This window comes from Theobroma cacao, chromosome 4, assembly GCF_053813885.1.
Source record: "Theobroma cacao isolate CCN51 chromosome 4, ASM5381388v1, whole genome shotgun sequence".
Classification (NCBI taxonomy): Eukaryota; Viridiplantae; Streptophyta; class Magnoliopsida; order Malvales; family Malvaceae; genus Theobroma; species Theobroma cacao.
In genome coordinates, this window is record NC_142642.1 from 22,345,970 (window position 1) to 22,358,884 (window position 12,915).

The window sequence follows — 12,915 nt, forward strand, 5'->3', positions numbered from 1 at the left end:
TGGAGGCTACAAATTGACTTGAAAAATATATATTTTCCTAGGAATGGCTTATGAGAAATGAGTATATGTGGCTATATTTTGTGAATGCATTGGGAAATTTATGTAAGTTGTTTTACTATGCAGGTTGGATAAATAAATAAAAGCCACGTTATACTGTCAAAATTTTATTAAAATTGGTGGGTTAGTCACTGCAGTGACGGGTTTTCGTGGACTGCCTATTAGAGGGGTACGGTAAACCCAGTTATATAGTTACTCCGGTTGTAGAGGCGAGGAGGGTAACTCCTAGGGTAGTATTAGAGCTCACTTCACGTCGAACCCCCACATGAATGTGTAACTCGGCCAATGCCAAGGAACGGCTGGTTTTTAAAAATAAAAATGTGTTTCACGTGTGAATATTTTAACACCCTTGGCGGACTCGGTTAGATGCCTCAGCCAAGGTATCCCCGAGGATTAGTTTTGGCTTGAGCCTTGTTTTAATAAAAGACATAAGCCTTAACAATTGTTTTGGTAAATTACAAATATTTTATGGTTTAAGAAATAAATTGAAAACATTATGAAATGGGTTGAAATTTGTTGTTTAAACTTGCCTCCATTTTACTCGCCTTTAGATATTTATGATAATGTCTGTTTACTTATTGGGATTGTAAAATCTCACCCAACTCCTTTCCACCAATTTCAGGTTCAGTATAGACTGTAGATAGCTGATCTCATCGAGGACTACCATTGGATCTGTATTTTCCAAACCGTAGGTTCACAGTCCTCTTTACTTTTGTTTATTCGGGGGCCCTCTTGTTATTGTAAATTAAATTAAATATTTTGGCTTACTGTATTTCAATATGTATAAATTTATTTAGCTTTTACGCTATAAAAATTATTCACGTATAACTCTATAAATATTGTTTTATAAGAAAATAGAATATTTTCCTTAATATTTCTTTTATTTTTTTATTATATTCAAATAACCGTAATTTCGTTTTAAATGAAGATTTTAGACTTTTAAACTCATTTTGAATATGAATTATGTGTTTTGTACTTGTATATTACGTTTTAGCCAATTTCGAAATTTTTGAGAAAAAAATGACCAAAATACCCCTGTGTGGCGAAAATTTTATTTTGATTGTTTTTGATCTAAAATAGTGTATATTCTCTAAAAACTAGATATTTAACAACGATTGCTCACAGGAAAGGAAAAAAACTGATATGTAAGCCTTGCGGGGTTCCGGTTGGCATTCCGGATAATGAGTATCAATTAGGGACGTTGCGGCAATTGTCATGGGCCTGAGAGAGGTTCCGAGTCGTGACATGACCAATTAAAGGAAAACTGTTGTGTCGAGAAGTGAAAACAGAAAGTTTTTAATCGATTAAAGCTTGCTATAGCCAGTTAGAGAATGTCTACTGAAGAAGAGAAGTTTGAAGATAGAGAACTATTAATTGGCTAAAGCATCCTGTAATCGGTTAGAGTAGAGAACATAGTAGTAGGACAGTGTCACGACCCGGAACCTCCCTCGGGCCCATGACAACTGCCGCGACGTCCCGATTGACACTCATTATTCGAAATGCTAATCGAAACCCCGCAAGGCTAACGAATCAAGTTCTTACCTTTCCTGTGAGCAGTTGTTGTTAAATATCAAGTTTTAAGAAAATATAAACTATTTTAGATCGAAAACAATCAAAATAAAAGTTTTGCCACATAGAGGTATTTTGGTCATTTTTACCAAAAAATTTCGAAACCTGATAAAAATACAACGTATGGTAGAAAATATCCACTGCCAATTTAAAAAAAAAAAAATTGTAATCTAAATCATCCATTTAGAGTGAAAAGTTGGCTAACTAGACTAAATAAAAATATTTGATAATATATTTCATTTTCTTATAAAACAATTTTTATAGAACTATACATAAATAATTTTTGTAGCGTGAGAACAAAATAAATTCATACATACAAAAATTTACAAAGTTATAATGTACAATAATAATTACAATGACAAGTGGCCCAAAATACACCCAGTGTTGGTGCTAGTAACCTACTGTCTGTGAGATAGAGGGGTCAACTGGAATCCTCGACAAAATAGGGTATCTATAAGCTACCACAGGCCTGAAATGTTTGGAAAAGAGGTGGGTGAGATTTTGCAATCTCAATGAGTAAACAGACATTATCATAAATATCTAAAGGCGAGTAAAATGTAGGCAAGTTTAAACAACAAATCACAAACCATTTCATAAGGTTTTCAATTTCTTTCTTAAACCATAAAACATTTGTAATTTACCAAAATAGTTGTCAAGGCTTATAACCTTTATTAAAAACATGGCTCAAGCCAAAATCTAGTCCTCGGGGATACCTTGGTCGAGGCATCTAACCGAGTCCGCCAAGGTTGTTAAGATATTTACACATTCTGGTTTTGAAAACAAGCCGTTCCTTGGCGTTGGCCGAGTTACACATTCACGTAAGGGTTCGACGTGAAGTGAACTCTAACACTACCCCGAGAGTTACCCTCCTCGCCTCTACAACAGGAGTAACTATGAAACCGGGTTTACCGTGCCCCTCTAATAGGCAGTCCACGAAAACCCGTCACTGCAGTGATTAAACCCACTAATTTCAATAAAATTTCGACAGTATAACGTGGTTTTTATTTATTTATCCAGCCTGCATAGTAAAAGACAACTTACATTCTATTCCCAATGCAATTATAAAATATAGCCACATATACTCATATATCATAAGCCATTCATAAGAAAATATATTTTTCAAGACAATTAGTAGCCTCCAATTACTCAATTTCATAATCAACACAATATATTTTTATTTGTCACATTTATTTCTAAAACATTAAAAATCCCGATTTAATCTCATTTTCATTTCATAAAATACATAAAGAGCATTTAAAAATAAACTCTAGATAATTTACAATAATAATAGGTTTACTCATCGTTTGTACAGATGAAATGCTTCCTAGGTGCCCCGATCACTGTTGGTCGGGTACGACTTCCTTGCCTTTACCAGAAGGCTATCCTCCTAGACACATTGCAAAATTTACCCAATTCACAACATTGATGCTAAATCACTATATAATTGACTTAAATCCTATACTAATGCATGGTATGAAATTCAATAGCCTAAAACGGCTTAAACGCAGTATTAACCTATTTTTGACACTTTACCCGATAAATTGCTAACGCGCTCCATTTTAGCTCTAAATCGTCCCATTCTCTCTCCAACATTTCTAACCATTAAATATCAGCCAATAACCTTCTAAAATCACCAAAATCAGTTCACTTTTCTCCTTGGAAAATTCGGCCAAAAATGGGACATTAACTCAGTAAATTTTCTACTTTGTTTTTCTATCACATTTAACCATTTTTCATCATTTTCTCTTCATTTCCCTTAGAATAAAAATCAGATCATCATCATTGTACCTCATTGCAGATTCGGCCAAGGGTGGGTATTGTGAAAATTTAATGCTTTCTTGCCCAATTTAATTTCTAAACACATTTAACTAACTAAAACTATCAATTTAACTAAAAATCAAAACCTAAAAATTTCAATTTCTCCCCCTTTGAAATTCGTTCAACCCTTGATGTCTGTCACGACCCAAATTTCGGGCCATGACCGATGCATGGGTCCAATGGATGTAATCCACTAAACCCAAGCAAGCCTATTATTTATCTTACTTATAATTTCATCTATTATCACTAAGTCATATTTCATAACTTTGAATCAAAATAGTGATATACATTGCCAACTCGTACTAACATTACTCATTTAAAATTTACATTAAGTTCATCTATACATAACAAAGTAATACTCGACTTCCAGCGAAGGGACTCGGATGAATATACAACTACCGAATGCCAAGACACCTACCAAAAGATGGACACAGGTCTACAAGAACACCTTGTCCTAATTATCGGCTGCCTCGTGATCTGAAAATATGAATTTGAAAATGGTGAGTATAAACCTAGTGAGTAAACAAGGAAGGGAACAAGCAACAATTAGGGAGAGTTTAAAATCATGATGGACTTGTTTCAAAACAATGCAATTTAGTTCATTCCTATTTAAAACCCCTCCAAACTCTAGAGTTTCTCGCTGCAGCGAAAACGGAGCAACAAGAGAAACATTTTTCCTCACTCAACAAAAAGCCATCCTGCTAAACTAATAAAATCAACATAAAATTCATGAAAATTCTCAGAGTACAATGTGTCAAATTTCACGTACATTACAACCATAAATCATTGTCCATCAATTTGCTATAACACACACATTTACATATGTATATATATTTATACGTATATACCCATCATCATCATCTTACCAACCCATCATCATCATCACCAACTCATCATCATCATCACCAGCTCATGCGCACTCCCTACTAAGACATGGCTGGGTCATCACCGGGTTATGCGCACTCCCTACTCTCACATAACCGGTTCATCACCGGGTTATGCGCATTCCCAATCGCACATAACCGGGTCATCCTCGGCTTATGCGCACTCCCTACTCGCATATAGCTGAGTCAACATAATTACACAACTTTATATTCAAGCATATATGTATATCAACATAATGCAACCACATAAAAATCCATAATAATCACATTTCATAACATAAACCTTTTCTCAAAAGCTTATTCCCAAGGCATTCATTTTCATGAAAAATTGCATAAAATCATTCAAACACTTTGTTCAAAATAGTCATATTCCCAAAACAATTTTGATAGGCAGTCCACTCACAGGTATCGAAAATTTGAATTTCGAGTGCACTCGGACTAATAGTCCTCAAGCGTAATTCCTTTGCCTTTTCCGGACGTCTCACTACCTTGATAAATAACAAAGTCAAGGAATTTACTATATTGTCCCTAAATTGATATAAACTAATTTAAATTACTAATGCTTGATATGTAAATGCAAAAATACGTTCGATTACCGCTTAATCGCGATATCGATTAAATTCGACCGATCAATCAATTAATTGGCGATTGTGTCCAAATCACCTCTAAATTAATTCATTTTTCCTCTAATACCTTAATTTACCACATACCATTTAAATAAAGCCAAATTCAGCATTAGAACCCTCACAGTTCCTTATAGAAAAATTCGGTCATTTGGTGCACTAGCACCAAAATTTTTTTCTACATAACCGTTTCATCTTAATTCATCATTTTCCAAGCCATTTTCCTTGAAATAAAAACAATCCCCCATTGATATTTAGCCCTCATGGTTTGACCAACAAGGAACCCTAGAGAAATTGAATATTTCTTTTGTGTTTTTGTTCATAATCATGCTTAACTATCCCTAAACACTAACATAGTCTAAAATCAAATTATTCCAACAACAATTCCTCTTCCATACCCATTTTTCAGAATTGAATTCATCATGATAACTCAATATTCAACCATGGAAATCAAGAACAAAAGCATGGGTAAGCTAGGTATCAAGTAAAATTAAAGAAATTTTAACTTACCTAGCTTGTTTCCTTGATTTCTTCACTTTTTCTTTGAATTTCCACCTAGGTTTTCTTGTTTTTCCCTTTGTTCTTCCTTTTTTCTTGTTGCTGGTTGTCTAGGCCGAATATGGTGAGAGAATTGGGGATTTAATGGGCTGATTTCTACAAAAAATAATAAAATAATCAAGCATGCCACGTGTCACATGCTTATTGGCCCAATTTTTAACTTTTTGACTTTTTCTTCTTAATTTTCCACCACAATTATTTTGGTATTTATCCAATCCTACCACATTTAAAATCCCTTGGTCTTGACAAGTGCTGATGCAAAAATTTTATCGATTTGCCCTCGGGGTGAAAAAATTACGATTTTGCCCCTATACTCCGAAATGTACCGAAATCACATTATTTCTACTTTTCAACCTCAAATAACACTAATATTGATCAATATTAACCAAATGAGGCAAAAAATCATTTTTAAAAAAATTTTCGTTTAGTCCTCTAGTGGTAAAATTACCATTTTGCCCATGTACTCCAAAAATACCGAGAATCACAATTTTTCACTACTAAACATCATGTTATAATCCAATAACTAATATTATATTTCATATAATTATTCTTGGTCAAATGTGATCAAATCTTGGCTAGAAATCTCCATTTAATCATCAAATGGTAAAATGACCGTTTTGTCCATAATCGATCAATTTTCCTAATGAACTCCAAACTGGACCTTGAACTCCGAATCACTATTCTAACCCATTCTGTGGGTTTCAAAATTTTCAATTTCCTCTTAGAATTTCTATTTGAACTAGTTCAAGGCTTGATTTAACTTAGCTGTACCACTCGGTACAATACTGTCTTTTAATCGAGCCTGACAGGGTCTCACAATGTCACTTTTAGATCTCTCTCCTCAAGCATGCTAAATGGAAATGAAGGCATAGGAAAGGTAGAAATCAAGCTAAAGTCGAAAAATCTTACCGTTAGACTCGTAACGGGCGAAAAACGCGAATTCCCCTTTGAATTTTCTTGTTTCTCTTTGGTTTTTCTCTTTTCTTCCTTTCCTCTCTATTTTCTCTCTTGTTCTTTCCTTATGGGCGGCCATCACTTAAAATGGGGTTTAAATGGGTTGACTTGTCATTAAAATAATATTAAATCATTAAAAAGTGCCATGTGTCACTTTCCCATTGGCCCATTTTTAAAATTTCATCTTTTAAACTTCAATTTTTCACCACTCAACATACCATAGTTGTTCATACCAAAAATAAATAAATCCTATGATTTTGACAAGTTTTGGATGGTGAAAATTACGATTTTTACCCCGGGATGACAAAATTATCGTTTTGCCCTTATGTTCCGAAAATTGTCGAAATTGAAAATTTTCACTTCCTATCATTAAATTATACTCCAAAAAGTTAATCTTGGTCAAAAATTTCACTCCATGATCAAATTATTATCTTAGGTGGCAAAATGACAATTTTTGCCCCTAAACATCAAAATTTTCAATTTTACCCCTAATGAACCCTCGAACTCTGAACAATCATTCTTAGTCATTCCTGGACTATAAATTATTAAATTTCATCCTACAATTCCTATTTGAACTAGTTCAAGGTTAAATCAACTCAAGTGTACCGTTAGGTACGATATCTGGTTTCGTCTATTCTTAGGTGCTTTCCTAGCATAATAACATGCTACTCAGTGAATGTATGTCATGACATGTGTTTATAGGTTCGGGTTTTACAAACAGTGCAAGGTAGAGAAACTATAATTGGTTAGAGCTACTTATAACCGGTTACCCAAAATCTGTCTCCTTTTTTGAATTTAAACACTAGAGGACAAAATAATAGCTAGAAGCGCATCAAAGTTGTTTCTAAAGGCTAGAAATTGTGTCCCACAGAAAAATCTAACTCCCAAGGTATAAAAGGAAGCTCTAACAGTCAAAGGAGGTAGATTTGAAAAGAAAAGAGCTACTTTGAGCAAAAAGCAAAATATTTTTTACCAAAAACACTTGTTCTTCATTTCAAATCTAGAAAAAGTGTTTGAGCTTGATTGTAATATATCCAGACTTGTAAAGGCACTTAGTTGTACTTATTTTTCTTTTTTTTCTTGGGAAATTAGAGTATGGGAAACACCCTAAAGATTGTTGTAAGGGATTAGAGCTTGGGTTAGAAGCTTACCTTGTAAAAGTTTGGTGAAAGCTGTTAATTCCACTAGTTTAGTGAAATTAGGTTGAAAATCCTTGATTGAGAGATCAAGATAATAGATGTAGGTCAAGGGAACCGAATCACTATAAATAGCTTTGCATTGTCCACTTCTCTTTACCCTTCCTTTCTTAGTGCCTTTCAACTACTACAAGGTTTATATCCTTCTTCTTCCGACTGGTTTAAAGTTCTATTATTTAAAAAGGGCTGACCTCAAAACTTTTTTGTGCTATTCACCTTCCTTTAGCACTCCATTGGGACCAACAAATTGTGTGTGATTACGCTGTGATGTGAGCCACATGGGTGGCCTATGTTGTGTGTGCGTAAATTGAGACATCTAGAGGCTGTGATGAACCCTTAAGAGCAAATTACCCTAGGTGAATGATATGTTGAGATGATTTGATTCAATGATGCCTTAGGACTTAGAAGCTTTTAGATCTTAATCGAGCTTAACATGATAGAAGCTCGACAAATGTGATTTACGGTTTGAAAAAGAAAGATGTGAACAATAAAGGCATGATGGTCTTGTTTGTGGACTTGTGTTTCGTTCAGGGAATGAATTTTGGACGTCAATCTAATTTAGGGTTGAGTGGATTTTTGCCCCTCTATGACTATTTGTGTGCTTGCAAGGATGGTGGCACTAATTCTACCTATGATTTTCACCTACAGTGTTTTGATACCATTCATTGAGATTACTTCAGGTGATGCCGACGTCAGGAGTTTACTCTAGTCGATGATTTGTTCTCTTTCAATTGCTTCGATGTTATGTATGATCTATTCTCTGCTCGTTGCTTTTGTACTCAAGTGATCTATTTCTTCACCAACAGCTTTGCCTTGAGCGTGATTGGATTCTCCACCGATTGGCCACCATGCGTGATCTGACTATGTCTAGGGGAGGACCACTCGTTGATTTGATTTGTATATGATGTGAGATAGCCTTAGAGAGGCTTAGATAAATGTGATATGATTCTGATGTGATACTTCGGTGACTAGAGTGTGCCATGGAGAATGATTTAAGTAACTTTGATCAACTTCGAAGGTAAGTCTATCGATATGTGTGATGACCTTCGGAGACATTGAGGATGATGATATGCCTTCATATTTGAGATTTAAGGATAATGATATGCTCTGCATTTGGAGATGTTTGCTAAAAGATCCAATTGCACGAAAAGTGCATATATTATATATATATATATATTTGTATTTTATATAAACATATATGATTTTGTTTATCTGCGCCACTCACTGTGTATTATAATACTCACCCATTTGTATAGCATGTGCAGATAAATAGGCCATAGTGCTTTGTAGTAAAGGTTGTCAAGCGATAGACCGATTTTGGCATTCGGTAGGTTCTCCATTTTGGTCACTCTGCTGAGTTAGTTAAAGCCTTCCACTATGGATAATGTGTGTAGGCACTAAGTGCCATGTTATATGGTGTATTAAGGGTTAATATGTATGAACCGATTTGGATGGCTAACGTATGGCCCTATTATTATTTGTATGGAAATTAAGCCAAGGATATTGTACTTTATTCAAATTTATTATGAATATTTGATGATTGAATCCCTTGGCCTATGTATTTTTGAATATGAACTTTGAGGCTTGCTTGGGTCTAGTGGGCTTGCCTGTTAGGCTCGTGCTTCAGTCATGGCCTCCGAGTTTGGGTCATGACACCAATAATGGAGATCGTGGACTTTAGGATTAGTAACATCCTCTCCCACTCAATATTTTTATACTTTGGGTTTTGATTGACTTTTTCCCTGCTTTTCTAGATGCATATTTAAAATATCCTAAGCCAAATTATAGGCTTGGTTATGTTTCCAACTAAACGCTTTTAATATTTAACTAAATTCATATTACCATCTTATGTAGATGTGATTTATTTTCCTGCATTCATTGTAAAGCCTGACCTTATAAAATACTATTCATGATATACATGTGATGATAGCATGATTGCATCCTAGGAGAGTCCCGAAAAATTTACAAAGGTCGGTATTGTACCTAGAGGTACAACAAAGTTGATTTAATCCTCGAACTAGATCAAATAGGAATTTTAAGGTGAGATTAAGATCGTCACAGTCCAAGGATGACTCAAAATGGTAATTCGGAGTTTGAGGATCAATTTGGGGTCGAATCGAAATTTTCACTATCTAGAGGTAAAATGGTCATTTGCCACTTGGGGACAAAATGGGAATTTTAGAAAAGTTTTTTGACCCCATTTCACTTATTAGAGTATAATTTGACTTATTAGAGTATAATTTGACTTATTGGAGTATGATTTGAGGTTTAGAAGTGAAAAATTTTAATTTTGGTATAATTTGGAGTAAAAGGGTAAAATGGTAATTTTGCCACCCCAGGGGAAAAATTGTAATTTTCCACCATCAGGACATTTTTTCCAGCACATGGTCTTCCTTTATCTTCATCTTTGACCCTTGACTAATCATGTGGTGAAGATAAAATGTTTAAATTTTTAAAATTTTAAAAATGGACCAATAAGAAAATGCCATGTGTCAAGCTTAGGATATTTTATTATTTAACTAAAAAATCAGCATAAATCAGCCCATTACTCTCCAAATATTCGGCCAAGCATGGAAGAGAGAGAAAGAGAGGAAGAACAAACCCTAGGTGAGGAATTTCAAGAGAAAAAGTGTGGAAAATCAAGGAAAACAAGTGAAAAAGGTAGGATTTTTCAACTTAAGCTTGAAATCTATTTTCCTTAAGCATTTCTCCTTATTTTCCATGCTTAAATTACATGTTTTTATGATGAATTGTTGGCTGATCAAAATGGATTAGGAGAGAGAAAGTTGTTAGATTAATTTGATTTTAAGTTATGTTAGTGTTTTTAGTTAGTTTAGCATATTTAGAAACAAAACAACAAGAAAAGAATTTATTTTCTCCCACAACCATTAATGGCCGAATTTACCATGTATGAGTGAGGATGACTTTGATTTTTATTCTAGGAGAATTGGTTAAGAAATGATGAATTATGAGCCTAGAAAAATAATGGAAATTTTCAGAGCAAAAATATGAATTTTTACCCATTAGGGGTATTTTCGTAATTTACTGTCGAGACTGATAATTTGCACCACACTGAGGGACATTAAGTCAATTTGGGTGGAATTGAGGTATAGAAACTGAAAAAAATTAATTTGGGATTAAATTGGACGCATTAGTAATTTAATCGGGTGATAAGACGAATTAGGCCAATACCGAGTTTAGATAGTTACCAGTGCATTTTTGCATTCCATATTATGCATTAATAGTCTAAATTAGTTTAATTTCAATTTAGTACCAATGTAGTGAATTTCTCGATTTTGTACTATGTCAAGGTGGTGAGTCCTCCGATAAAGGCAAGAAAATTGCATCCGAGGACCAGTAGACAGAGTGCGTCGAAAGTCTGCATTCTAGACATTGTGAGTAAACTTACTATCTTTTTAATTATCTAGGGTAGCTTTTAGATGATTTCATGAATTTTATGGAAAAAGGAATTTAAAAAGGTAAATTTTCATGTTTTATGAATAAATGTGCTTTAATGAAATTAAATTATAAATTATTTCGAAATTGATAGTGATTTTGGAAAAATAGAGTACACGGAGACTGTTAATTGTGGCAATTTGATTGTTTAAATTGATTGGCTTATGATAAATCAGGCATGACTGGCTAGTTGGCAATTGTATTGAAATGCGAATTGTTTGATTGCCTTGAAAGACTGTGAATTACAAAATTACCATATAATGTTATTGAGTTTTATTGTATGATGGATTATATATATTAATTAATCACTGCAGTAGGTTATTTCTGTGGATCAACCTTTTAGAGGGGCACGGTAAACCCCATTATATTCTTACCTCGAACGAAGAGGCGCATAGGGTATCTCCTGGGGTAAAGCTTAGGGTTCACTTCACGCCAAACCACCACGTGAGGGGGAACTCAGCCAACGCCAAGGAACGGCTATGTTTTCAAAACAAAAACATGATTTATGTGAAATGCGAATTTTAATAGCCTTGGCGGTCTCGATAGGATGCCTCAGCCAAAGTGTCCCTGAGAATGGATTTATGGCACAAGGCTAGTTTTTATGAAATTCATAAGCCTTTTTACCTATTTCAAATGAAATGTATTCTAATGCTGTGACCCAGTTTACGATGATTTATTTTATTGTCTCCATGTAGTCAACTCTAGATATTTATAATGATGTCTGTTTACTCATTGGGATTTTATTGTCACGACCCGAAACTCCCCATCGAGCCCGTGACAACCGCCGCGAGGCCTCGATAAACATTCTTCACCCCGAATGTCGATCGAAACCTCACAAGGCTCTCGAATCAGCTTTCGCACTTCCTCGGTGAGCAATAGTTATCAAATACCAAAATTCAAAGGATTACAAATCATTTTCAAATCAGAACATAACATATTGTTTTCTGGCTCATAGGGACATTTTCATCATTTTTGTCAAAAATCTCAAAACTTGCTAAAAATGTAGTAGGTAAGCAGAAAATATATATTTAATGATTTAAAAACAAATTAATAATCTAAAACGTTCATTTGAAGTGAAAATTTAACTATTTGAATATAATAAAAAAATTCAATAAAATAAACTATTTTCTTGTAAAATAATTTTCATAAAACTATCGATACATAATTCTTATAGCGTAAAAGTTAATTATATTCATATACATATTATAAAGCAAATAACCAAAGCATAAAATTTCTTTTATAGTGACACGTGGGCCCACATCTTACCAAAATGCATCGGAAGCTGAAAACCTACAGCTTTTACCGATTCGAGTCCAAATGAAGGTCCTTGTCAAAGTCAGCTAACTATGGAATTCCCCGAGCCTGAAATGTGAGGAAATGAGGGTGGTGAGATTATAAAATCCCAGTGAGTAAACAGATACCATCTAAACTATCTAAAGTCGAGTAAATGGAGACAATTGAAATAAGTCATCATACTGTAATTTCATTACCTTTCAACTCATTTCAACCAAATAAAATCAATCCATAAAAATCGAGTAATCAACTTGGCTTACGAATTTCTTAAAACTTTGGCTCGTGCCAAAACTCATACTCGGTGATACCTTGCGCAGGGCATCCAACCGAGTCCTCCAAGGCTGTTAAAATTTTTGTATACACTTAAAATATATTTTTAGTTTGAGAAAAATACAACCGTTCCTTGGTGTTGGCTGAGTTCCCCTTCATGTGGTAGTTTGGCGTGAAGTGAACCCTAAGCTTTACCCCAAGAGATACCCTATACGCCTTTCCGATCGAGGTAAGAAT